The 26,828-nt window shown below is 36.9% G+C and overlaps 2 long non-coding RNA genes across 3 annotated transcripts; one reads left to right on the top strand and one right to left on the bottom strand.

Annotated features, from left to right (window-relative positions):
* Nucleotides 1-919: 919 nt before the first annotated feature.
* LOC129775184 (uncharacterized) lies at nt 920-25,252 on the top strand. Of its 2 annotated transcripts, none has more exons than XR_008742873.1 (4): nt 920-2,624; nt 16,422-16,542; nt 23,536-24,236; nt 24,296-25,252. It is a non-coding gene; the product is annotated as an uncharacterized LOC129775184 (long non-coding RNA). The 2 variants fall into 2 exon arrangements; XR_008742872.1 differs by lacking the exon at nt 920-2,624 and adding an exon at nt 16,285-16,350.
* Nucleotides 7,240-9,906, bottom strand: LOC129775183 (uncharacterized). The gene is made up of 4 exons (XR_008742871.1): nt 9,809-9,906; nt 9,600-9,696; nt 8,631-9,251; nt 7,240-8,565 (listed from the first exon to the last, which is right to left on the bottom strand). It is a non-coding gene; the product is annotated as an uncharacterized LOC129775183 (long non-coding RNA).
* Nucleotides 25,253-26,828: the final 1,576 nt, after the last annotated feature.

The following is a 26,828-nucleotide window of genomic DNA, read 5'->3' as shown; positions in this document are numbered from 1 at the left end:
CTTAGCAAAGATTTGACTCCCGTGATTCTTAGGCCTCAATTGCCGACATCTAGGGAAATAAGTTCCCTAGATTAATCACGAAGCGCTCGAGAGAGGACGAGCGAAAAGTCTTGCCTTCATAGCAAGCATCTAGGGAATTTCGATTCCTTAGATTATAAGGGGGAAGGGGTGCATGATACAGAAAAATAAAATAATAATTAAGTAATTACTATTATACAAACATCAAATCGAATACAAAACATTAGATGAAATCAATTAAAATTGTAAGAGGCACTTGAAGCAAATCCGAATAAGCTACCTTTCAATTTTGGCCCGTAGGGGGATGGTGTGACATGTGCATTCCACATGTCATTTTTTATGCTTCTAAATTTTACATCTACAGCAAAGCACACCAGTGGGCATTGAACCTTCAGTTCAATTGCCTGCACAAAAATTGTCAGCGTTTACAGCGACGAACGAAAGTGTCGCATTTCATCTTTACTGAACCTCGCTGTTACCATGTGTACATTCATGGTTTTTTCGAGGTTCCTATCTTTGTCTCTTTCGCATGCACATCGATCCCGATTGGTGATCGTGTACATAGCATTTACATAAATCGGTGCTTCAGGCGTCTCAATCGGGACTCTTGTAAAAAACTTCCAGGAACAATAAAGGGATTCCAGTTTAACCGAGCAACAAACGTAGTCGTGATTCGCTATAAGATATCACAGCACTAAAACCAGTCGACGCGATTTGTTACACAAGTCAACAGCCTGTGATGAAACACACCGCTGTTTGCTATTTAACTAGAACCTTTGTTTACACCCTTCTGCATTCCTGCTTCCAGCCTACCCGCTATGTGAGGTCCAGGCATAAGCGCGACTGCAAATGAGGTGTCAAATTACACGTGGCGAACACAAAGGCGTTCGACCCGCCAAATTGCTAGTAATGCATTTACTGATTTTTGTCACTCCAATCGTTTCCAATATCTGTCTCTTTCTTTCTTTCTTTTAGCGAATTCGTTTTTAAAACTGAGTCAGTGCCAAACTGACTCTGTAATAAAAAAAACGTTTTCAGTTTCACGAATGCGCAGTTTTGTTGGTGTGCGTTATATAGTCTGATTTGTTTATATTCGCGACGATAAATGTACAGTGTCGACGTCTAATGGCGATATTAATGCTTGGGAGGTAAATTATTCTCTATCAGATCAGCAGGGCCAAGTGCAGTGTAAAAATATAAAAGTTTGAATGAATGTTTTCACTTCATATTGTTTTATTACTTAAAACATGTAGTTCTGACACTTACTTAACCATTTGTCGATGCATTTCCTGGTTTTTCCACAAATAATTACTATTATAATATAAAATCATCATTAGCCACAGTTTTCGTTCAATATGTTTCTGTGATATCGAAAAAAAAACTCTTATTTCATCACATGAAATAAATATTCGATACGTTAAAGTAAATTTTCATTCATAATTTTGATTTTGAAAGCAGGTTTATTCCACCTGAATATCCATCATTATTTTCGCCTCCCAATGAAAGCACACGTAGCTTAATGCCGTCTGCTCGAATATACTCTTCAAAATCAGAATCCGAATTGGATTACGCTTCCAATAATACAAAAGCAAAAGCAGCAGGTTTTCCATTTTCATAGTCTTTATTTTTAGATTTTCCAAAATAATATTCGGAACTTGACAGTTCAGTATAGTTGTATTGGTGAACCCGAGTGCCAACCCGTGAAACATCTCAGTGCGAAACTAACAGTTTTCGGGGCGAACTAGTGCGACACTGAATGCGAAACTGAGTGAATAAAAAAACGTTTTGACAGCAGTTAGTGCGGCACTGGGGTTGAAACTGAACAAAAACGAATTCGCTATTTCTTTCTTTCATATTTTCGGTAAGCACAAATTAAGCAAAGGTTATGTAGAGTTCATATATGCAGACAATTGTAAGCGATATAAAAAGAAACGAGTCAATAAATCCACACAGAATAATTCTGAGTCTGAATCCGACGCAACTTGTCTTTTCTAGTTGCAGCACCGGATAATCAAATAAATGGTGTATTTAATAAGCTGTGGTTTGGTGTAATTAATAAGTTGTATTGTAGCAGAGAAGGTGTATTGTAAATGGCGACCGCATGATTAGCCTGTAATCTTCGGGCTCGAAGAAAATAAAGAAAATAAAAAGTGCAAAGTGCAGTAAAATGGGGTTAACAAAATCAAAACCCAGTGCTACAGTGACGGGAGACAAAGATCTCACCATCATCAGCACGCAAGAGGTGCATAGTGACTATCATGAGGAACACCAATTAAAATTGAACATAATACGTGGACTAGGCATCGTTCAATTGATAATAGTGATGTATAAGGTGTGGCACAAGAAAGTGGAAAAGAAAACAATGGAGCGAATGAAGTCCATCGCTGAACCTGACAAAGTGTAGTGCCAGAAGAACAAATTAAACGCAAAAACAAATAGCGACTGCATCGCTTTACATGCAATAACCAAAGTGCAATAACAAAAAAAAACTTTTTGTGTCAAGGAGGGGAGACCAAATCCACCCTAGCCTAACCAGTTTACATAGGAAGATGCATAACAAATGACCAAAAGTGAAGAGGAGAATGGAGAATAACCTAACAGAGAAGGTAATCAACGCAGATACAACAAAAAAAAGCAAGAATATAGGAGCGATTAATGCAATACGTGCAGATTTCTAGACTATGGAGTGCCTATTTTTAGAAATTATAATCAAATCTTATATAATCCTTGTAATTTTATGGTTTATATATTTTATATTCATTTTTGTTTAACTATGTAATAACAAATTGAAATTTTTGAATATATGTCGGTAACGGTTTCAAACAACTAGAACACAAATATTTGAGCTGATTTTTTTAAAATAACAAAAATAATGACGTAAATGTCTAGCGAATACATCAAAAACATTTTTTTGTATGTACATGTTAAATCACTTAAATAACGAACAATTATTTTTTTTGTAAAATAAAATATGAAAGCCAATAATGTCTTTTAAAATATCATAATTAAAAAGTGTGAAGCTCTAATGACGAAAAAAAGTTTGGAGGAATTAGCATTTTCCATTAATAAAATACATGACTCAATCAAGAAGCATAGAACAAGACCTAGATCTCTTGAAAACACACTCTCGACGAAACAAATATTAACAGAACAAATAAAAGAGTACAAACAAATTCTGTTAACTTTCGAACACAGATTAAAAATAACTGATTGGAATTCAGAAGTGGAGTTGTACCAAAATCTGAAACAAATTTGTGAAAAGTCTAACAAAATATTAGACGAAACACCTGTTTTAGAAACTTTAAAAGCAAGATTAAGATTAAAAACCTTAGGCAAAACAATTATTTAGTGTAAACGATTATCTGCATCGTTTAACACCACAATTAAGAAAAGACCAGTGATTACACTAAAACACGACTCATTATTTTATGCAAAAGACTTTCAATAAAAACCAAAATTCCAAAAGTTGACATCAAATTGGGGACATCCCTCGTAGCAGTCTACGATGGTACGTCCGACAACCTAAACGCATTCCTAGACGCTGTCGCATTGTTTTCCGACACCGTCGATGGAGAATTTGCCGATGCTACCCCTGCACAAATAACGAGCGCTAAAGACACTCTCTTTAAGTTTATAAAAGCAAGACTGACAGGAATTGCACGTCAAGCCATTGCCGGGGCAACAAGCCTAGAAGACACATTAAATAAATTAAAAGAACTCTGTGCTTCTAAGTTCAACTCAGATAACATAATTACTAAATTAGGAACCATAAAAAAGAAGGGCTCCTTGGATGAATTCTGTGAGCAGGTAGAGAAATTAACTCTGCAACTTGCGTTAACATATGTTGAGGAATCTATACCAGCTGACAAAGCAAATAAAATGGCAACAAAAACGGGGTTTGAAACTTTAATAAAAGGTATCAACAACACCGCAGTCACAACTGTACTTGTAGCATCAAAATTCAATAAAATAGGTGAAGTTACACAAACAGTACTGGAATGCGACCAGAATAAAATAGTGCTAAACACTACGACTTTATGGCCAGAAGAAACCACCCTCAATGTGGTCGGGGACGTGGAAGACAAAATTTTAACCGTGGATACAACAATTCACTAAATTATTCAAATAGGGAAAACTATGGATGGCAAAATAACCGCCAACCGCAAAATTTTCAACCAAATAATAGGTTCCAGCGAGGTAGACAAAACCAGAACAGAGGGAGATTTGGTTCCCCAAAGTACTACAAGGTGTATTGTAAATAGCATACTGGTAGGTGACGCTAAAACCATCCATTAAACATAAGCCCATTGACGAATTATGCAAAGTTGTCGAGGAACTCACAGAGCAACTCATCGACCTCCACATAACGGAAGAAACTTCGCCTCAGCGCGCAGAAAAACTTGCTTGCTAAGCGGGCGTTGATGCCCTCATTGACGGCATTGAAAACCGCGAAATAAAAACAATTTTTCGAGCGGGAACCTTCAAAACAGTCGCGGACGCGATCGAGAAGGTCAACAAATATAAGGAATTAACACCGCACGCAACGCCAAATTATAATCATCAATTTTACCAACCTACATTCAATAATCTTGGCAGACAACAAAACAACTCGTACCGTGAACGGGGAACATACCACAATAATAATAATGCAGGTCGGACTCGATTATATATAATCGCCATTTCACTTTCAACGTTAATTTTTGAATCCAATACATAATCGAATCACAAAAAAGCTATTTTTCTATTAATGTTTGACATTCATACATTAATGAAAAAATTGTTTTCTTGAGATTTGATTATGTATAGGATTTGAAAGTAATTGTTGAAAAAAAAGGTCGACTATATATAATCGAGTCCGACCTGTAATTTTCGAAACCGTTCCTACCCGCGGACAAATTTTTATACCAACAACCAATACAGAGGTAATGGCAGAAACTCTAACCACTATCAACAGCGTTATCTCAGATTGGTGGAAAACTTAAATGCCCCACCGGCGATTCTCCACGCCGAAGCGGAGTTAAACATGGAGGCAAACGTAAATTGAATATCTTCACCTATAACATAACTTGTTCAATGTTTATAACCCTCAAATTAGGCATGTGTAAGGGTGGGTTTAGACTAGGGATATATTCATGTGAAGAAATATGATGAGATTTATAGAAATCGCATCAACCGTTTACACTAGCGCGAACTTATATAATGAATATATTCATATTTTCGGTGAATTTATTCACCTCAAGTAGAACTGCATCCTACTTTAGTGATTTCTCACCAGTGAGAAATTCACCAGCGTTTACATATGCCTGAATTTATTCCATTCAAAGTGGTTATATATACCTCGAAGAAATGTATCATATATATTCTCACCCGTTTACATCTATTTTGACGTAGGACTACGTCTTTCATTTCTATACCGGGGTGTAAAATCAAAGTTTTGAAAACGAAAGCGTTACGCCGGAGACCGAGATTTTGAGCGTTAATAGCTCCTAAACAACTGAACGAAATGGTATGATAAACACTTCATTCGAAGGATAAAATGTCTACGCGTTATATACTTGTTACTTTTTGATCCAAAAACTTGTTTCAATAGTCTTAAAATTGCTTTCAAAACAGGCTATTGAAATCACCAATCGGTATATAAGCGAGCGGCGCTCGGAAATCCACTCAGTTCTAATTGAACAGCGATTGGAGCATGTTGTCGCTGTTGCGGTGAAGCTCTTTATTTATCATGAAAGCGCGGATGAACGGTGTCACCAAGAGCCTGTTTGTGCACCCTAGGCCAGAAGGGAATCTATCAGGAGGGGAGTGATGCCACAAACGGTTCCCTGGGAAGACATCGCTACACACACATACACGCGCGGCTATTAACAGGTGGTTATCGAGTTGGCATTAACCACTGGTGGGCTTCCAGTATCGAGGAAAATGTGGAAATAACTAATCGTTACTGAAAATAATCTGCCAGTTCCTCTGGGAATTTTCAAAATATATTCATGTGAAAGAGTTTAATTGAATGTTTTCTATCCATGTAACACTGTGACCAAATATGTTTCTATCAAGTGCTATTAACAGGTGGTTATCGAGTTAGCATTAACCACTGATGGGCTTCCAGTATCGAGGAAAATGTGGAAATATCTAATCGTTTCTGAAAATAATCTGCCAGTTCCTTTGGGAATTTTCAAAATATATTCATGTTAAAGAGTTTATTTGAATGTTTTCTTTCCATGTAACACTGTGATCAAATACATTTAGTTTTGTGGTTTTTCAATCAATCGCAATTAACAGGATAGCTTCAGAAGATTATTCTTCCCCATCAGTAGGATATTTCGGTATCCAATATTGTATGCGCCCGCAATCGATTATTGCTCAGTCGCCGAAAGTTCCGAGCTCAGAGAGTTCATTCCCCTCTAGTTTGCCTTCCAAATTGCCATCGTAAACCACACCTTCTCTCGATTCAATCACACACAAAAAGCATACTTAAGCGATATTCTGGTGGTGAGACACATTCATTTTTCGTGAGGACATCGACAAGACAACATCGTTGCCTAACGTGCTGGAGGAGGTGGACGGCGAAGGATCGACACATACACGCGCAGAACTCTTTCCGTTAGGATGCCATTCAGCATCGAGAAAGTTCCGGAAAGATCTAATCATTGCTGGAAAATAATCTGCCAGTTCCTTTGGGAATTTTCAAAATATATTCATGTGAAAGAGTTTAATTGAATGTTTTCTATCCATGTAACACTGTGACCAAATATGTTTCAATCAAGTGCTATTAACAGGTGGTTATCGAGTTGGCATTAACCACTGGTGGGCTTCCAGTATCGAGGAAAATGTGGAAATATCTAATCGTTACTGAAAATAATCTGCCAGTTCCTTTGGGAATTTTCAAAATATATTCATGTTAAAGAGTTTATTTGAATGTTTTCTTTCCATGTAACACTGTGATCAAATACATTTGGGTTTGTGATTTGTCAATCAAGTACAGTTAGCATGTTAGCTTCTGAAGATTATTCTTCAGAACAAGGTTTTTCGTATCCTATATTGGATGCATAAAACCTTGTGCCTCCAACGTAACGCTCTCGTTTTCGAAGTCTCCCAAATATTCATTCATTCATTCATTCAGAATGGATTTAGATTCAACTTCACATAATGATCTCTAAATCAACGATAGTCCTACGTCACCCTTGCGATTATACCATAGATATAACCCACTTCCTGTTTTTGCGTGAATAAATCCATCTATAGCTATAATCTCCCTAATGTAAACCCGCCATAAGAAACCATGCACCTTATTCGTGGATACGAGAGCTGTCATATCAATCCTAAAGAAAAATACAATAAATGATGACCAACTGATAGACATCAATAACAAATGCATAATAAACGGCGTCAATACCAAAAACGGCTGCGATAACCGGATACGAAGACGTGGAAAAAAAATCACTGTACATACGTGTTGGCTCTATCCTTCCATTTGCCGATTGATGCTTTGATTCTACGAAACTGCGAGTCCCCTTCCCGATTTCATTCATGAAGTGATAGGAAGCCAATAAGGTTCATATTGTTCAGACTTACGCCTAATCGAAAGGTTTTGGACTCTAATGAAGCGGACACTCTGGGAAGAAGGTTAAAAATGCCAAATATCTTCAACGAATCTGAACCAAAGCTGCTCTTATGGCTGGAGTGAAGTGCGAAATTCGAGATCTTTATATGAATACAGAATGATGATGCTCTGAATGAGTGAATTTGTAAACGATATCCCGTACTCATGGAATAAATAGTTACACTAGTTTTGTACGAATGTTTGCTTCATCGGATTTGTACGTTGGGATGTTTTTCTTCTTTAAAAGGGCAACTTTCTTATATGTACACACTTCTACAGCTATCAAGAAACTATTTGGGCACTAATTCAAAGTTTCTGCTCTTTTTACTCACCACTGTGATGGCTTTAATTCTATCTGTCGACAAAAATCGGTTCAGAGAAAGCTGAATATTGCATACAAAACATTTGATTCTAGGCAATCAAAGAAAATATTTTTGAATTTAGTGAATTATCGAAAATCATTATTAAATAGAATGAATCTTGAATTGTGAACTGCAGAAAGTGACATTTTTCTTTTTAACCGAATTTTCACCCTGTGAGCGTTGATTGCTGCGAACTGTATTTGATTCGAAATGGGTAGTGCGCGGAGAATCGACTAAGACCTAAATTTACCCGTGAGTAAAAATAATACTGTCTGAGTTTTCAACTGAGCTAATCTGTAACTTTTCAAACTAAATTCCCTAGCTATACTTTTTGTTTTTTCCTATCAAATAGTCTCTCCTATAAAATGTTGCTCCAAAATACATAGCTATAACTGAACATGGTTGGATCCAAATACTATCTTAACTTTAATGCTAAGAGCTAAATACTTGCACGAGTAGTCCATTCCAGCTGGTCACATATTTTCTTTTTCTATGAAAGAGGCTTTAAACTTCGCAGTTCATTTTTCTCAAACATTCACACCGAATGTCGTCGTCACTACATCTGCTACTTGTAAAGGACACCTGCCATGAAAAAAAATCCATAGTGAAATTTTCATTTCCGCTCATGATTGAAAGATTGATCTCACCTCTGCAGTTACGGCGTCCCAATCAGCCATCATCGGCAGGATGACATCGCTCATCTCTTCCTATGGGCTCGGATGTTGCCAACACCTCAGCCTTAAATGGGGGGGGGGGGGGGGGGTTGAGGGCACATCAAAGTGTCTACATCTTCGGCAGGTTGGTGCTCGAGATGCTGGCCTCCAAAATATGGCTGCTTATCAGAGGGCTAGTCTCAATTTAGGAGGAAATATTCTCGTTGTTCCCCCTTTTTGGTTTTCTGCTATTTTCGCCACTCCATTTTCTTGTGCGAAGATGCAACCATCGCCTACTACAACCGCCGAAAGTAGTGACAAATTGGGACACAGCATGATTCTTTCGCGCTGACTACAGATGTCACAATCTTTGTACATTGTTTACAATCATCGAAGTTGTAAACGAAACATGTAAACGGAAATCAATTTGATGAGGTTGCACTTTACCGTTGGATGTTCCATCTTGCTTTTAAGTTACAATAAAGAGCTCTGCTGCATTCCTGCACATAAGACCGGAAGGCGTTATTCAATCGACTTATTCCAGCCAACCAAATACTCATCACACAAAGGTAACATATGTTCACCATGATACGGACTGAGGTCCGTCATAAGCATCTAAAAGTAAAAACGCGAAGACGATAAAAAATTGTTTGAGAAAATAAATGACGGATATGATGACATTTTCTACACGAGTCGCAACAAAACATGATTACTATAACGAAAACCGAACAAACATTTAACAATTCAAATGACGAATAAAACATGAGCCCATAAATCTGAATTGAATACTGTTTTAAATTCAAAGAAAATTCGAAACAAAAACATACCGAGCCAAACTTCGAAGTTTGAAAATCTCATTCAAATTGCTAATATGCAAAACATGGAAAAAAATATTTCAAATGTATATAATATGCTCCGTTATGATCTTGCAGCAATTAAAATAAAATTCATAATAGTACTCACCGAATACCGATGCTTACGGTGCTATTTGAAAACATCAAATGGAGGCCATTTTCTCCCCGTTCAAACCAATCGACAGCGCGTAGACATGGGAGCGTATCTATAACCGAAGAAAATTATAGCATCAGGAGAGGAAACGAATAATTTTCAATATACATCAACTATATCAATATATATGTCAACTAATTTCAATATGAAAATTTTGAACTTACACATTGTCGCTGCCACTCAAGAGTCTACGGAAGAAATAACAATTATTTGTTTGTTTCTTTGTTTTTAAGAGGCTTTAAACTTTGCAGTTCATTCGCCTCTAGAGGAACAATTATTTGCTGTAACGTGAAGTTTATATGACAAGGATATTTGCCGGTTTGTTTACCCGCGTTTACTGACACGCATCAACTGCGTATTGAAGAATAGAAGGTGGGGAGATTCACGGTTTTTGGTTGTGTTAAACCAAGGTGTATATACATAATATACCAGGTGAAGCAATCATACGATATATCCTTTCAGCCATATTGGAATTGCTGTCGGTATTGTTTACAAACAGACTGCCGCCGACTATGTTATCAGATATACAGATTCGCGATGCTTTACAATCGAGTTCGGAGCCTAAGCTTGCTTCTAGTTTGTGAATTATCGGTTTTGCGGTCTTCAAAGAAAAGCGTTATTTTGAAAACCATACCGAGAATAGTAGCAAAGTATCGTTGTGATTCGATTAATGGAACCAGAAATATCTACTGTGATTGGTTCGATATCAATCTTAGCGGTGAGAGTGAACTGTTCAATTAAATGAAACATGCAATGTAATTTTCTTTATTTCAAATCTATTAGGAAAAGCGGAAGACCTAGCTGTCGGCAAAGCTATTTGAAAAACCTTCATTCGGATAAATAAAATTCCACTGGAAGAGGGAGATGGCGTTTATCAGCCACAACATGTAAGTTTATTGGGAAAGCGTATTATTGCAAGTCGCACTTGTTATTCGTATGCATACTCCAGTGATCAGTGCAGTTTTTACTCTAACACATAGAACGGGAAATTACACGAACTGGTTCCATCTTACTATCGAGAGAAGAAACTATTCTGAAGAAATTCAGTAGTTTCACTCTCCAGTTAAGCAATTATCCTTCGTGCGAGAAATAACGCCAAGAGTACACAACCGTCAACAACATTCCCGAGAGAAGCTTCCTGATTTTGCACAGCGCTGAAGCAATTGCTATCAAGATGGAGCCACAGTTAATGATGACCATCAGCTGTCGAATAATGACAATATTTTCGAGACGGGCTCAATCGAACAAGAAGCCGAAACGGTAATCAGGAGAAAATGGGAAGCTCTTTTGCAAAATAGACGAAAAAGTAAACAACACATTTATAATTCCGATTGCCATAAAAGGTTATTTGGATGCTCCGTAAGAAAATCCTCGCGGACGGAGGTGTGATGAAGGACCATATACGACTACACACGGATGAGTGTCCGAATACGTTTAATTGTTCTACAACGCTTTAAGGAAACATTCGAACTCATGCGGGTTGGTAAAACATGTTTTTTTAAAATGAATAATTCAGCAGAGAATCAGTTTGGTTGAAGGTAAACGTTCCAATTCTTCTGCCCAAAAGAGTTTATCAGTTTTTCATCGCTCCAAAGCATAATCGCTTTCATACGGGTTGGTAAAATAGGTTTTACTACGATGGATAGGTTTCAGCAGAGTTATTGATTTGCAGGTAATTGTCCCTATTCTTGTTCGCAGTGTCCAAAAGAGTTTCAGCCATCCAAAAGTATATTCAAACTCATACTGGTTAGTAAAATATGTTTTTGTTTTACAATGAACCATTCAACAGTCATTCTTTTGCAGGTGAATGTCATTGCATAACATCTGTTGATCCGCGCTAGGATCGCCTTGAACTCCATTTTGATCTGGTCAAACAGACATTCCTATTGAGAAAATTTGCCGCTTGAATGAATTTCAAAAGGGTGGATTAAATGTCGCAAAATATGATACAGGTTTTTATTTGGCGTTGTAACTTTGATGTACCACCAACGAACATGAATTCGGATCATGCTTTTATTATTTATATGATTATGCTTTTATATGAATATAGAGAATATTTGACAGAAAATTATATTTTGATATTATATTTTCCAGCTACTGTTGAAGTTTGATCCGGATGGCCTTAGGAAATAGAAACTACTGAGAAGAGAACGTAAATAACAACAAAACATATAAATCTAATAAGCCATACCCTTCACTTCAAACAATATATGAATAAGAGTTTGGATCTCAATAATGAATCGCCATGTTAATCAATTGGTATAAAGTTTCCAGATTCATGCATCAACAGTCTAGACACACGCACACATACCATGCAGTGACAATATACTGCCATCAACATTTCATCTGAATTTACCATAAATGGAATCAAACCGGTTTAATTTAGATTATGAACTAATAAAGCGAACTTTCCGAATTGTGTAGCTAGTAAGTCCTATTCTTGTAAAAGCTTATACCCTTATTCCAGTTCTATTTTTCGTATATATTCTGTATATCGCAAGCAGGAAAGATAATGAATACGTGTCAGATACCCGATGTATAGTCTCAGGAAACTTTCTCCTCAGAATGAATTCTCGAGAGTATGAGGGAACTCAATATTATTCTGGTTCATAAGTCCGGACTCGGTTGGTAATGCTAAAATATAAATTAATTAATATCAGTCGCTAATTTGAGTTTGTTACCTTGCCATTTTACAAAAATTGTCTACGTTATTTAGCCCCCGATCTTCACAATTCGCTCCTCATTGCTCTCAGCACTAAAATGATTCAATTTTTGGTCTGAACACTAGAATTTGTTATTCCCACAGAAAATAATCCATATTCTTTTCCTCTGCTCGTTATTGTGGGAACCTGTGGGCAGCTGTAAAAAATTACCATGAAACAATAATCAAATACTTAGCAGACTTACTTGGTCTCGAATTTGAAAAGTGCGCCTCAAATTATTTTTCCTGGTTCAATTTAACTTTTTCAACACAGACTATTCGCGCATTTGAAAATGCAAAAGTGACGTTTCATACAATAACAAAACAAACAACCCCCGATGTACAAACCGTATTCCCCTTCCTATTGAAGTGGCGATGATGCTTCACCTGTTATTAATATTTATACGCACCTTGTGTTAAACTATTTTTGTTTTAAGGTGGCCGTTCACTGTTTAACCGGAAGTCAAATATTTGACACTTTTTGACAGAAAAAATTTGGTCAAAATTTAGTACAAATTTCATGTTTGACAAAAATATTTTATTGTATAAGCTACTGAATATGAAATGAGACTTTATAAGTTTGACTTCTGACACATGAAAAATGTGGGCCCTCAATTATATTGTATTTAATATTGAACTCCGGCCCCGTCAGGCTAACGCCATATGAGCCTTGATAAAAATATATATTTTGGAAAAAAATATATATATTTTAAAACCATAATTACACCTATTTGTTTTTGTCAAAAATTTGACATAAAACTATTTGGCGAAATACAGCTATTTGGAATAAATGACAAACACGGTTATCACATAGTACACTGTTTGTCGAGTCGGATACTATCTTGTATGCGTGCGCTGTCATTTTTCAAAGTAAACAATATTTGTAGATGAAAATGGCTACTGTCACTGAAGACGTCATATGGTGCTATAGAAGTTGTCCTGACCGCTGCACCTATGATAATCGAAGAGATAGATCTGACGAACAAAAACGGTTCCTTTACCGCAGCTTGCAGCAGCAGATATTGACCGTGATCGTGCGATTCATCATTTGGCCATGCAAGCAGCAGAAAAGTGGCTGTTTGAATGAAATAGAGCCATTTAAGCCTTCCAACATGGCAAGTGATCCGTGGTGGAACAGAATCGGTATATTGCCACACCGGTTCCGACAGGGCCTATTACCTATGTTTCATGTGGACGGTGATGCTCATGCAAGTCCTGCTAATCGAAAAACAGTAACGCGGCAACTGTCTCGGTCGGTAGCTGAATCCGATACTGAGACCGTTTCGTCCTAAGAGTGTTAAGCGCAAACCTAAGATTTCATGTGGCAGGCATTGTACCAGAGAAATGTTGATACGTAGCAACCAGCACAACCAAAGAGAATTTGGAGAGCAAACCATTGAACAAATTATCGCAATAGTTGCGAAGAAAAAAGGGAGAGAACTAAATAAATAGTATACTACTTATCAACAGGCACATACATAATTGTGATGACTGATTATCTGATGACTGAGCTATCCTTAAGATTTTTTATAAACACGCGTAACATTTTTTTATAAACACACATTTTTTTCTTCTTCTTCTTGATCGCATCCACTAACATAGTGTTGTACCAGCACATCATTGATTGCCTGGGATGCGTTGATCCAGGTCTGTAGCGATTTATCCGAAGCATTCTCGATAGCCTGGAGGATCTTTTCTTCGTACTTCTCGAAGCTGCCATCCTCTCCGACCCTTATTGGCCATAAAAATATCCTGACAACCAAGGTACGCTGTAATTTCGAATTCTTCGCCCGAGTCGTCCATTAAGCGGGATTCCACAAACCTATAAATTAGCCATAAATGAGAAAATATTCGTATATAGAAAATATAACTTACCTTCCTGCCATAATGCAAAATGTAGAAATGTTTACCGGGTATGAATGCCAGGTGTACTGATTAATATGTGCTCTATTTGAGCATCCAGAAATGTCTAACCGTAATGATCTGAAATATAAATGAATCTCAAATTACATAATAATCTAATATAGAAAATATCAAACTTACCTTCCTGCCACATTACGGAATGTTCACTAATGTTTCCTTTAGGGCATGAATGCCAGGTGCACGGATTGATTCGTTTTGCTCTTTTTTCTTTAATGTGTCTCAGACCTAAAATTCATTGAATCATTTCGTTGGGGTTAATAAAATAAAAAGAGCGACAAACTCACCTCAACAATTTAGATAGAAAATACATATCACACCGATTTCCACTGATTTGAAAATGAATCAATAAAAATTAGAATAAAAAAGATCTGGCATCCCTTTTTGAAGTTTTATTTGCCACTTGCCACTTTGTTTGTCATTCTTCAATTATCAACAGTGGCAAACACTGCCAAACATCAAAAATACAAAAAATTTGACTGAAATAAAACGTTAACGTTGAAAGGGGATAAACAGAACATATTTGCAAAAAATATTTTTCGCATTATAAAAAAACAGAACATTTCACGAACTAAAATGTTTAATTTTTTCATTGACTTCTTCTTACATCAGAAATAATGTTCTAATGTCTACTATGTTTGGATTTTAGATCAACTTCATGGAAGTTTATCTCTTGTCAGCAATTGTAATTGCTTTTTTCACATTTACTGGTACTGAGCACTTCATTTGTCTAAAACTAAGACGCAAGAGGAAAACTTTTCATCTCAATCTAGGGGTGCTCATACACTGTTTGACCGAAGCCAAATATTTGACTCTTTTTGACAGATAAAATTTGGTCTACGAGTACTGATCAAATATATTCTACACAAAACACGACAAGCAAATATTCAATTATTGGATGCCTAAAATATTTTTTCAGTCTGTTCTTCGAACCTGTCGGTTCATGGTTAGGTTACCTTGAATATTTCAGTTGATTTTTTCCATGTTCGGTGTTTGATATTGTTTACTACTGTTGAAAATTGAAGAGTGGCAAACAAAATAGTGTTTGTGCAAATATCAAATCAAACCTTATCTGTCAAAAAATAACAAATATTTGACCTCCGGGCAAACAGTGTACGGCCACCTTAGGTCATACGAATACAATTAAATTTATTTTTCAAGTGTATTTCACATGAAAAAAAAACTTGCAACCTTTTTCCCCATGCAATGTCAAAAGTTTCTCCGGCAAAGGAACAAAAGATTCTGTGACTTTGACTCTGTTTATTTACGTTTCTGCTAAAATTTCCTTATGATTTTTAACGATAGCACTGATTTAAGAAAAAAAAAATAGCTCGTTCATTTCATCTGCTTATTTTTACTTTTAATAACAACACTTTTCCTATGTAGTGGACTATTATGAGAAAAGTAACATAAACAAAATCTGTGACGTCACAGATTTAAAAATCTTCCCACCTTTCATTTTCCATCTCGACTCAGCTGTGCTGGCGCCGTAATAGCAGACAAACATACCGGCAGATACCTAGTGATCCCCGATTTTTGAAAATAATCGTTCATCAACTAATCGAATACTTTTCAGCAGTTTGTTATTCGATACGATTAATCGCCCCAAATAATCGATTAATCGATTAATCGTCATACTGAAAGCAATAATAAGTTAGACTAATATTTCAAATTTGTTAGAAAGCCATCTGGAATCAAAACCGTATTCATTCCGCCTGAAAAACAATTATTATCTTTTACGCTCCCCTAAACTCGTAAAGGAAGGTCAATTCGCGTTGACGGCATTGAGCTTCATTTACGAGTTAAGGGGAGCGCCGTCATTGGTTGATTTTCAGGATGAAACTGCAACGGCCGTACGTTTTTTTCTCTCAACGTTTGGATCGATTAATCGACGTAAATTATTCGTTCGCTTCGATTATTGGTTGTGCAGTATTCGTTCGATTAATAATCGATTTCTGTAGGAAGTATTCGATTAATCGATTAATCGAACGATTATCGGGGATCACTAGCAGATACCTTCGGCATGTAAGCTTCACACAATAAAAAGTCATCATTTCCATCGAAGTTGCGACTGGCACAGAGAGCGTAAGTTATAAGAAATTATAAAATTTAGTAGATTAGATTGCTCATTCAACGTTTTATTTTTTCGGTTACAGATATGCTTCCGTTTCAACATGTGTGGTTCATGGTTATGGAACGTAATGGCCTTTGAATTCGAACGAGAAAAATGGCTGCCGTTTTATTTTTTCATGGTCTTCTGAAGAACATCAGCAGTTGGTAAGTAATATTATATTATTTCCTATAGTGATGCACATGAAAGATGATTTAGAGCATTAAGTGCGCTACACATTATTAGAAAATTAGTATTAAATTATAATAAATTTGATTTGTTGTAAAACCATAAACCAATCCATCGAAGGCAGAATCCTGTGTTACAGCGAGATGAGAGGCACAAAAACTAAAAGGAGGGTTATATCTGTGGTATAACCGCGAGGTCCACGTAGGACTATCATTGGTTCAGCGAACATTTATTTGAAGTTGCATCTGAATCAATTCTCAATAAATGGTTGAATGAATATTGTTTGTAGGGGTTTCAAAAACGAGAGCGCTACGATGGAGGCATAAGGTTTGAGCCTCATTACTTAGTCGAGTGAACATGATTATCACTTCGTTCGAAAGATAGAATAAAATGTCTACGAGTTATATGCCTTGAAAGCCGCAGCGTAGTGTGCGAGTGGCGAATCCGGCATTTGCCGGGGCTCTAATCATTTGCTCATTCCAATTCAGTCCAAGAATTTCCAATAGAAAATTTTCAAATATTTAGTGAAAGAAACAATCACGCAAAATCGATGTAAATTTTACTCTCCGCTGTCACATGTTTGTCCTGTACATAATAAATTGCTTGTTCCTAATTCTCAAACTCTTCCCTCCTGTGTGTGATAAAATTTGTATACCATTTTCAATAGACAACATATTTGTCGCTTTCAATAAGTCTACATGAGTATTGTCTTGTCCTTGTTCGATGCTTTCTTAGCGGTACCATTCTTCTCTCCAGTGGATTCTCTTTTGGCCTTAGAGGGTACTTCAACGAATCCGAAGCACCAATACCGTTTGTTTGAACAAACAGACTCTTGGTGCACCTTTCATCCGCGCTTTCTTGATGAACGAAGTTAGCTTCGCCACAGCAGCGATAACATGCTCCACCACTGTAAAGTTATGACTAAGTGGATTTCCGAGCGGGGACCAGTTTTAATACTGATTTGTGTAATTTCAATAGCTTGTTTTCAAAGCAATTTTTAACCTATTGAAACAAGTTTTTGGATCAATAAGTAACAAGCATATCATCACTACAAACAGCTACGATAGACGATTCTCACCGTTATTCTCTCCCAGGACCAGCATGTAAATACTTATCAGCCAAACAAATTCGGAAAATACCACGAAGCTGACGAAACTCAGGCAGCATTAAGTGAGACCAGCTCTATGCCCCGTTACAACAATGAGTTGGAGCGCAGCGTCAGTGGAATCGAAATCTTCGTCTTGACGATTCCGAAAACATCCAATTGATCAAACCACCAATCGTCGGCAAATCGTTTCTGAAGTTGCCCTTGACCTAATTCGACAGCATAGCGGTGGAATAAGGACTCAGCGGAGCTCGTTTCTGTGTCTCGAAGTACCCAGATTCCTCATTATTGAAGTAATGTCTTCGCATTCTCCTGCATCAGGCGGGCACGGATCATTGTTTGACTGTCCAATATGTATCAATGTTGATTAAAGAACATAAATTGAATTGGTTTTCAAGTCACTCACCTGTCCTGAATGTGGGTTAATTCGACCTTCTTCTGTGGAGAAATCAATATCGAAAAGTAGTTTCGCTCAACTCAATTATTAGCTCGGTAATTGGGTTAATAATGTTATGTTTACATTTTTTTTTGCGGTTTCCAGTCATGACAATCGTCAAAGTTACCGATACCTCGTAGTGAAATATACCAATCGTTAGTAGGGATGTATATTGCATCAGACATTCATTTTACATACAGTTGGCAATATTTACGGAAAATATGTATATTCAGTCCCTGAAGCGAACAGAAACATTGCATCACAAATTCATCTCCTCCACCTTTTGTGATTTTCCTGTCATCTAGCATAGCGGCCCAGCAACGAGAAGAAGAGAGTATTTTTCCATTCGTGAAACAGTTCATATCAAAGTAAAAGCAAAAATCCTCCACCAAATGACAGTGAAGAGTCGAGAGTTTGTCAAACGTGAATAAAGCACCTCGTGTGTTTTAATGCTTTATTCTTATCGCATCGATTTTTTTTGTGTAATCAAGCAAAATTTTTCCCAAAAGTGTATCCGCTATAAACTGTGCAAGTTCAAGCGTCCATTGGCGCGTTTTCTCCAGTGAATTGGTGCACCATCCGACCAGAGCCTCCGCTCTCGACAGTGTTGTAAACGGTCGACATTTCTCTCAACCATCACATACTGCCCTTGCTCAAGAGTTACGGCTCAATATGTATTGCGAATGTAACCAAGAATGCATTGCTCGGTTCTAACAGTCACATCAGAAATAAACGCACAGCCGCAAACACGACTATCAATTGAACGTTTATATGTTTTCTCTTTCTGTCGACCGTACCCAGAAGAGCGATGAAAATATGCTATTTCCATTCTACCATTCGTGCTCATAACCATCCCTCAATTCCGGCTAATATGACTGTAGTTTTAATGTCATTTGACATTAAAACTGCAGTGGTGTGGTGTGCATTCTTTTTCTCCCTTTATTCTGCATTCAGCTGCACATATACATCCACCTGCTCACTCACACATCCATACACGATGGATGGTATTCAGACGGATTGCTATATCAAAGCAACCGTCGAACTCTCCCCTATCAAGTGCGAATGTGTTGAATGAACGTTTTCAGCGGTGAGCGTTCCCCGTGAACACTGTTGTTTAATTACGGGGCGATGGATATCTAATGTATAGGACGAAAAAAAGCCGAAATGTCATATGACATTTTTAGTTCGACGGTTGTTTGACTGTTCATTTTATGATGTTCATTAATGACACAGCACATACGTCTCCGTGAACAGTCATACGATGGTGACCATTAGCAACACTGGCTCTCGAGCTTATCGAACTAACAATGTACATTCTACTAATGTTTACATTACCAATGATTTGGCAGCTTTTTTAGTAACCCATTTCCTGGGTGCATCTATCAATTTTTAAGTTCAACGTGGTTTGACATATACTACAGGCGAGCCAGATACACGAAAGTTACAGGTATAAAATAGCGTGCAATGTTGTGCCCAAACTGCACGCTATTTACTAATACTAACGCGAGGACCTTTATAGCGTACCTAATAACTGTCTAAGTTCGTTTGTTTGAGTTCATGGTGGGTAGACAATTGGCGATCTAAAGGCTGATTTAGACGATGCCAGTCAGCGCTCTAGTTAAAGTATCCAGTGAACAGAGAACAGACACTCTGTTCAAGTTACTTGTACCAGTATCGAACAAGTAATTGGTCTCTAACTTGAACAGCGTGTCTGTTCTCTATTCACTGGATACTTCAACTAGAGCGCTGACTGGCATCGTCTAAATCAGCCTTAACGCAAAACGTAAACGATCGGTGAGACATCTGGATTCTGTTTTTGAACTAAGAAAATGATGATAAGGTATCCTAAAATTGAAAAACAAAACACGTATGTTTTACTTCCGGACGTTTCAAGATAGTTCTCACATGCAAGAACCATGCATTTTTCTACTTGTTTTTGATGGTGCTCTCGAATTTCCGTCTTTGATTGTCAATTGTTATTGTTGACCATTGTCAATATTTATACAATTGTTGACCATTGTCAATATTTATACAATTTTCACTACTGAAAGAGATAAGAAAATAAGATGTTATATATAAAAATGCGCAGAATTAAATTTCTTAAAAACTCATCGCAATCAAATAATCTTTAATGATTATAACATTGTAATTTATGGAAAGAACTATAAACCTTCCATAAGCTCACATGGCAAAATTTATAACCATCATCACTTTCACCGCAGCGCCGCCTAGATGTAGATTTGTACGTTAGATCGCCAATAAACCGTCTATTTATGGTGTAGCTACTTTTTTGTATCACAAAACAAGTTTTCGTTTCACTGCATATGGACGTAAAAATAAGAGAGAGTGTACGCGGGTAAGAGATCAGTGTCAGGGGGAAATAGAAGTGTGGATTGAAATCAGTTGAATGAAAGTTGATGGGTCTGAGCCTAGGAGCACGGACGGGATCTTGACATAGGACTGTGATTGTGTGCAGTAATTGCATTTAAATTGAGTTTTTCAAAATCAATTCATTGTTCAAAATCTGTGTTTTTTTGACGTAGAACTACGTCTTACATTAACCCTCCTGTACTCGCGTGCAAAATCATAACACGTATACTCGCGCACGGTGTCACAGACCGAAAATTGAACTTCTCTGTAATGTTGACATTGTGTATTTTTCAGGCTTTATTGGCATTTATTTGAAGAAGAGGGTATGATTGAATGAAAAAACTTAAAAAAATATGTTTCCTTCGTCTTTATTATGTTTTAATAGTCATCTAACTCAGCCTCCTTAAAATAAAGTAATTTTTATTACTTCAACACAAATAACGAAATTCGTATTTTTCACTGATATTAATTAAAAGTAAGCAACTCAATATAATTCATGGAAGTATAAAGAGCTATAAAACAACATAAAAACGTATTAATCGATTGTGGTTCCATTGGAGTAAGAATCAGAACATAGCATAACTGCATGCTCGAAACAAACATGTTTTTTACATTTCATGCAGTTGTTGCGTATTTTTCGGGTCTTTTATCGAAGAGAAGAATGTATAACGACCTTTTAGATAATTACCAGATGATAAAAGTTTTGGAATATAAAGTTTGCATATTTCTAATATTCTTTGTATCTGTTTCCTTGGTAAACTAAGAATTAATGCCTTTTTTGGATGGGGCTTAAAAATATGATGTAAAAGGATTTCTAGGAACTATCTTTTCTTTTTCTTGTTTTCTTGTCGCTATTGTCCATCATAAAAAAATATCCCCGAAACTGTAACTGTTAAAAATTACCATAAGCTACCGATTAGTTTATAGTTCAGTGTTAACAGTTCTTTCACAAGTGTGTATATGTATGACCATTATATTTAGCGAATAACTATACGAAAGTAAAACATTTATATTTTTTTTTTGAACGTGTGAATCTAACGACGAATAGTTAATATATGGATCCGTTCAATCCAGTTACAAAAGGGACTGAAATCAAATAAGAATAGTCCGGTGATGATCTTATGCATTATATTCAATAAATATTCCATGCCACTAACATTAATTTATATATTTCATTCAACAATATTCTAGGATAAGAAAAAAGGCACTTGTCCAAAAAAGTTACTCCTATACTCGCGTCGGTGTGTCAGACCGAAAGTGTTAAAAAAGTGGCACACGTCCTCTTTGTACCAACACATGCTATACGCTAAACGATGACGAGCAACGAATAACCAAGCTAGAGAGAATCGCAAAGTCGTAGTGTTGATATCTTCTGAGAAATGAACGAATTATTGATTTCTCGGTCTGACAGACCAAGAAAAAGAAAAGGAAGTTCCTAGAAATTCTTTTATATAATTTTTCATGCCCCATCTAAAAAAAAGGCATTAATTCTTAGTTTACCAAGAATACAGAGACAAACAATATTAGAAATATGCAAACTTTATATTCCAGAACGTTTATCATCTGGTAATTATATAGTATATAATTATATATAGGTAATTATGTACATTCTTCTCTTTGATAAAAGACCCGAAAAATACGCAACAACTGCATGAAATGTAAAAAACATGTTTGTTTCGAGCATGCAGTTATGCTATGTTCTGATTCTTACTCCATTGAAACCACAATCGATTAATACGTTTTTATGTTGTTTTATAGCTCTTTATACCTCCATGAATTATATTCAGTTACTTACTTTTAATTTATAACAGTGAAAAATTCGAATTTTGTTATTTGTGTTGGAGTATCAAAAATTACTCTGTTTTGAGGAGGTTGAATTAGATGACTATTAAAACATAATAAAGATGAAGAAAACATATTTTTTGGAGTTTTTTCATTCAATCATACCCTCTCCTTCAAATAAATACCAATAAAGCCTGAAAAATACCCAATGGCAACATTACAGCGAAGTTCAATTTTCGGTCTGTGACACCGTGCGCGAGTATACGTGTTATGATTTTGCACGCGAGTACAGGAGGGTTAATCAGTACGGAGAGGTATGCATGTGCGCACATTAGGCGGCGGTGACACTGGATGCAGAAAAGTGGTCGTATGAATTGTATGCAATAGTGAAAGTAAACAACCATTTTGAGTGTTATTGGTGTGGTTACATTACTTCCCCCTTGCTTCGTTCGAATTCGTCAGCTTCTATCGAACAAAATTGTTTGTTTCTCTTCGTACAATAAAATTTTCGTGCGTACTCCGAGCCAATGTCACCTTACCCTTAGTCACGTCAGTTAAAATAAGTATTGACTAGAATAATTCATTAGTCATCCTCGCTCTCAACGTAATTCATTTTCTAGTCAATTCAAATCATGTTGACGGCGAATGCACGATTTGAATTTTGCCATTGCCATTCGTATTTCCTCTCGTGCGCATCGGCTCTCTTCTGATGCAACAAGCTTCTAGCTGTGTTGACGGTTTTGACCGAGAGTCGAGAAACGATTTTTCATAAACGGTCATTCTCGCGATGTTTCATTTTTATCGCTGCAACTGTGTCCATCAGTTAGACGCGTGTTTGACGCTTGTTGAATGACGATGCACGAAAGATGCCTCTAGTTAAATACACAGTGCAGTGCGTGCATTTTTTACGACATATGACCAATTAGTGTATTGTTCTAGCAAAGGCAAGAAAGAATCGTTGCTTTTCGAACTTATTCTACAAAACCACGCAAGCCATTAAACTTTTTCAGTGTCGCCGGAACTTTCTACTAAAGAGTTATTTATGAAATTTCGACGCATTCGCAAATAATATCCGAAATGATAAACCAACAAATTTAAAAAAAAAAGATTACATCGGTTGTGTCTCGGATATAAGGATATAACCCCTCGAATTTTTTCCATCTTCGAATATTTCGGGCGCTGAATGTGCATATTAAATCATATCACGTGCAAAGTTGTTTTTTTGCTCACTCTTCTATAATCTATTCTTTATTCCCTTATCCGTTTGTTTACTTCCAGTCGAGCCCTTGTGATAGCCCTCGTTCCAGATAGAGCTGATGATGAGCTTTTGTTTCAACATAATAAGTTACCTGTTAGTATCTGTCCTTCTATGCAGTAAGGTTCTATATTTGTTCCTACCGATGGAGTTGTTGCTGGTTAGAGACGAATGAACTGCAAAGTTTGGAGCCTCTTAAAAACAAAGAAGCAAGCAAGTTGTTGCTGCCAACGATGTTAATCGGTAGGAACGGAACGAGCGTCTGCTGTGTGCTCCTGTGGTCGAGCGGTCAGTTATCACAGCGGAGATTCGGGCTAATCTCCGTTCTGGCCGGGAGATTGTTGGTCAAGGTGATTTCCCCCCTTGTCATCCACAGACTACATTCAAGGCGCATAGAAAAAAAAACTCAACTTAAGTACTAACGAAAATGGCGCAATTAATACTGCGCTGAGACGGCGAAGCGAAGTTCCTCTGGGGACGTTAGTGCCATCGAAAAAGGATACCTTATGTCAGTATGAATCAACTCGATTCTTGGAACGTCTGCTCGCAGAGGTAGATTCGCATCGACGACGTCGCCTACGATGATTTCCGGCCGGTGATGATAGTTTCCTGGTCACCCATCGTACTGGATAGAAGTGAAGCCGTTGCTTGATGGTAAATATCGACAAAGAATAGGGTAAAAACAGGAACGCTATCCTCCTATAAGGACACCGTAACCGCACAAGTAAGATTTATCTCTCTGAGTCGGAAATAGCAAAATGATTGTTTTTTTCTTTATTCCAGATGGGTGTCCTTTCCAAGTAGAAGATTACAGTACCGATGGTTTCTGATCTGAACGCGCTGTGAAGGATTCTTCGTGCAAGTATTTAGTTGTAATTATACAATTTAAGGTGAAAGTTAGTGTAGATTTATCCGTGCTTAGCCCTGATTGTGTACTTTGAAGGCACAATTTTGGACAAGAAATCGAATCTATAGTAGGCACAGTTATAGAAAAAATAAGGTTAACTATAATAAGCTACATCCAAAATTGATTTTTAGCTCATGTTTTGTCATCCCAGATTCATGACATTAAATGAGACATAACATAACAGAAAATGTCATGACTCACAAATACTGGTAAGCATTTGTATAATATACATGGTACAGCAATATAGGATTAATACGAGCGAGCGAAACAAAAGACAAATAAGCTTTCCGCATATCTTGACACATACACGGCCTAGACCGAGCTAGATATTGTTCTCCTTCATGCGCACCTTTTTTACTCTTAGGGTGGGTTTAGACTAGTGATATATTCATGTGATGAAATATGATGAGATTTATAGAAATCGCTTCAACCGTTTACACTAGCGTGAACTTCTATAATGAATATATTCATATTTTCGGTGAATTTATTCACCTGAAGTAGAACTGCATCCAACTTTAGTGATTTCTCACCAGTGAGAAATTCACAAGCGTTTACATATGGTGAATTTATTCAAGTTATATATACCTCGAATAAGTGTATCATATTTGTTCTCACCCGTTTACACATATTTTCACGTGAATAAATCCATCTATAGCTATATATCTCCCTAATGTAAACCCGCCATTGGAAAACACTTTCCAACTTCTTTATATAATCAGGTGCAATATCATTACGTATTTGCTGAACAACTGCTGAAGCATCATTAGCCATGTGGTTAGCGTGGTCGTGTGAAATAGCTTTGCATTCCAGCCGGCCTTGGTTCGATCCCCATTGACGTCGTATGGACTTTTTTGGCACAATCCCAAATGAAATGAGAAAAGAAATCAGAAAGAGTTGTCTGCACGCATACATACAAACCATTTTTAAGCTTTTCAAATAGCTCATTATTTGCGCATTTGACTCTCTAGCACACGGAATGGCATCATTTCTGCCTAAGATGAAATTTTTTCTGCGAACGCTAGTTTGGGTGTAGTGTAGACAAGTCAGAAGTCTGACAGTGAGATTGTAACTATTCTACACGTTTAACTCGAGTGAAGCCTGATTTGCTTCTACTCTCGATTTACGATTCATAATCAACCCGCTAAATACCAGGGAGCTGTGATAGTTTCTATTGAAGAGATGCACGTCTGCGCTCAACGTTGGTACGAAGTCGACTGTATATTCCTTACATATCCTTACATTCTCTAGGCAACGTGACACTTTTCGCGATGCTCAGCCTAATTGTCGTCGCCCGCTCATCGCTCAGTCATTTTCAGTTAATATTTTTATGTTCGGACCCATGTTTAATTTAGTTCCTGTTTTCCAGTTACGCTTTTAGAAAACTATTCGCTTCTGTATTCTGATTAAATTTTGCAATTTTGATCGCCTTCATCTTAAGTAGGTTTTCTTTAGCCATCTTTTGAGATGTTTGTAATTTAAACTTCAAAATGTTTGCATAATATTCAATGTTGTAGACTGGGTCTATTTCATCTTGTCCAGTCAGGTTTGAGGGAAGCGCGCAAAGTGTTCCGAAAAGTAACTCAAACGGGGTTTTGTCTGTTGCACTGTGTACCGTTGTGTTATAAGCAAATTTGTAAAATGAGTTACAAATTTCTTTCCTAATAAATGGAAATAAAATATAATTCAAGAGCTATGCTCCTCTTTTATTTCGAGTTCACTTGAATACATACAAATTCGAGCTTATGCTATGATGAAACCTCGCTCGCTGGGTGGCTGATGTTTATAAACGGCTATCTCCGCTGAGCGCGCATCCGCGGGAACGGATGATATTTATGCTGACCGATCGTCCGTTAGCAATATCGATGTTTTGATTGACTCACATAATTTTATCACTACGTCTGGTGGTAACTTTTCCCCATTTGAATTACTTTGTCCTCGAAGTTTTTCAACGTAATGACCGAAATTGTGTTGGTGTATTGATGAATGTCTCGATTCCTCGTTTCCTGTCTTCTGATAATTCCTCGGGTTACTTTATTTCTGACAAAATAATTTCGTCTTCGACTTTTTCAGATCTCGTTATACTTTGCTGAATATTGGTGTTCGTTTTTCTGAAAGCAGCAATGGCAATGACAAACATAATTACCGATGTTATTCCAAACGATCCAAAAATATGAAGTTTCCATTTCAAAGAGTTGTTTTGTAGATGAAAAGTTTCTAATTTATCTCAAAGTTGGTGTAAAGCTATCCGTTGATATGATGGTTGCAGTTATCGAATTGTACCAAAAATGATCCATTAAGAAATTGATTTGAGTTGCTACAGTTTGAAGAAATTTCGACTAACGCGTCATTGATAAAGATAATTTCGTTGTTGATTCGTTTGATGAGTCCTTTTGAATAAACCTTTTCATA

This window comes from Toxorhynchites rutilus, chromosome 3, assembly GCF_029784135.1.
Source record: "Toxorhynchites rutilus septentrionalis strain SRP chromosome 3, ASM2978413v1, whole genome shotgun sequence".
In the NCBI taxonomy this organism is placed as follows: domain Eukaryota; kingdom Metazoa; phylum Arthropoda; class Insecta; order Diptera; family Culicidae; genus Toxorhynchites; species Toxorhynchites rutilus.
The sequence above is the reverse complement of the archived record's forward strand: the minus strand, read 5'-3'. Positions and strand labels throughout refer to the sequence as shown.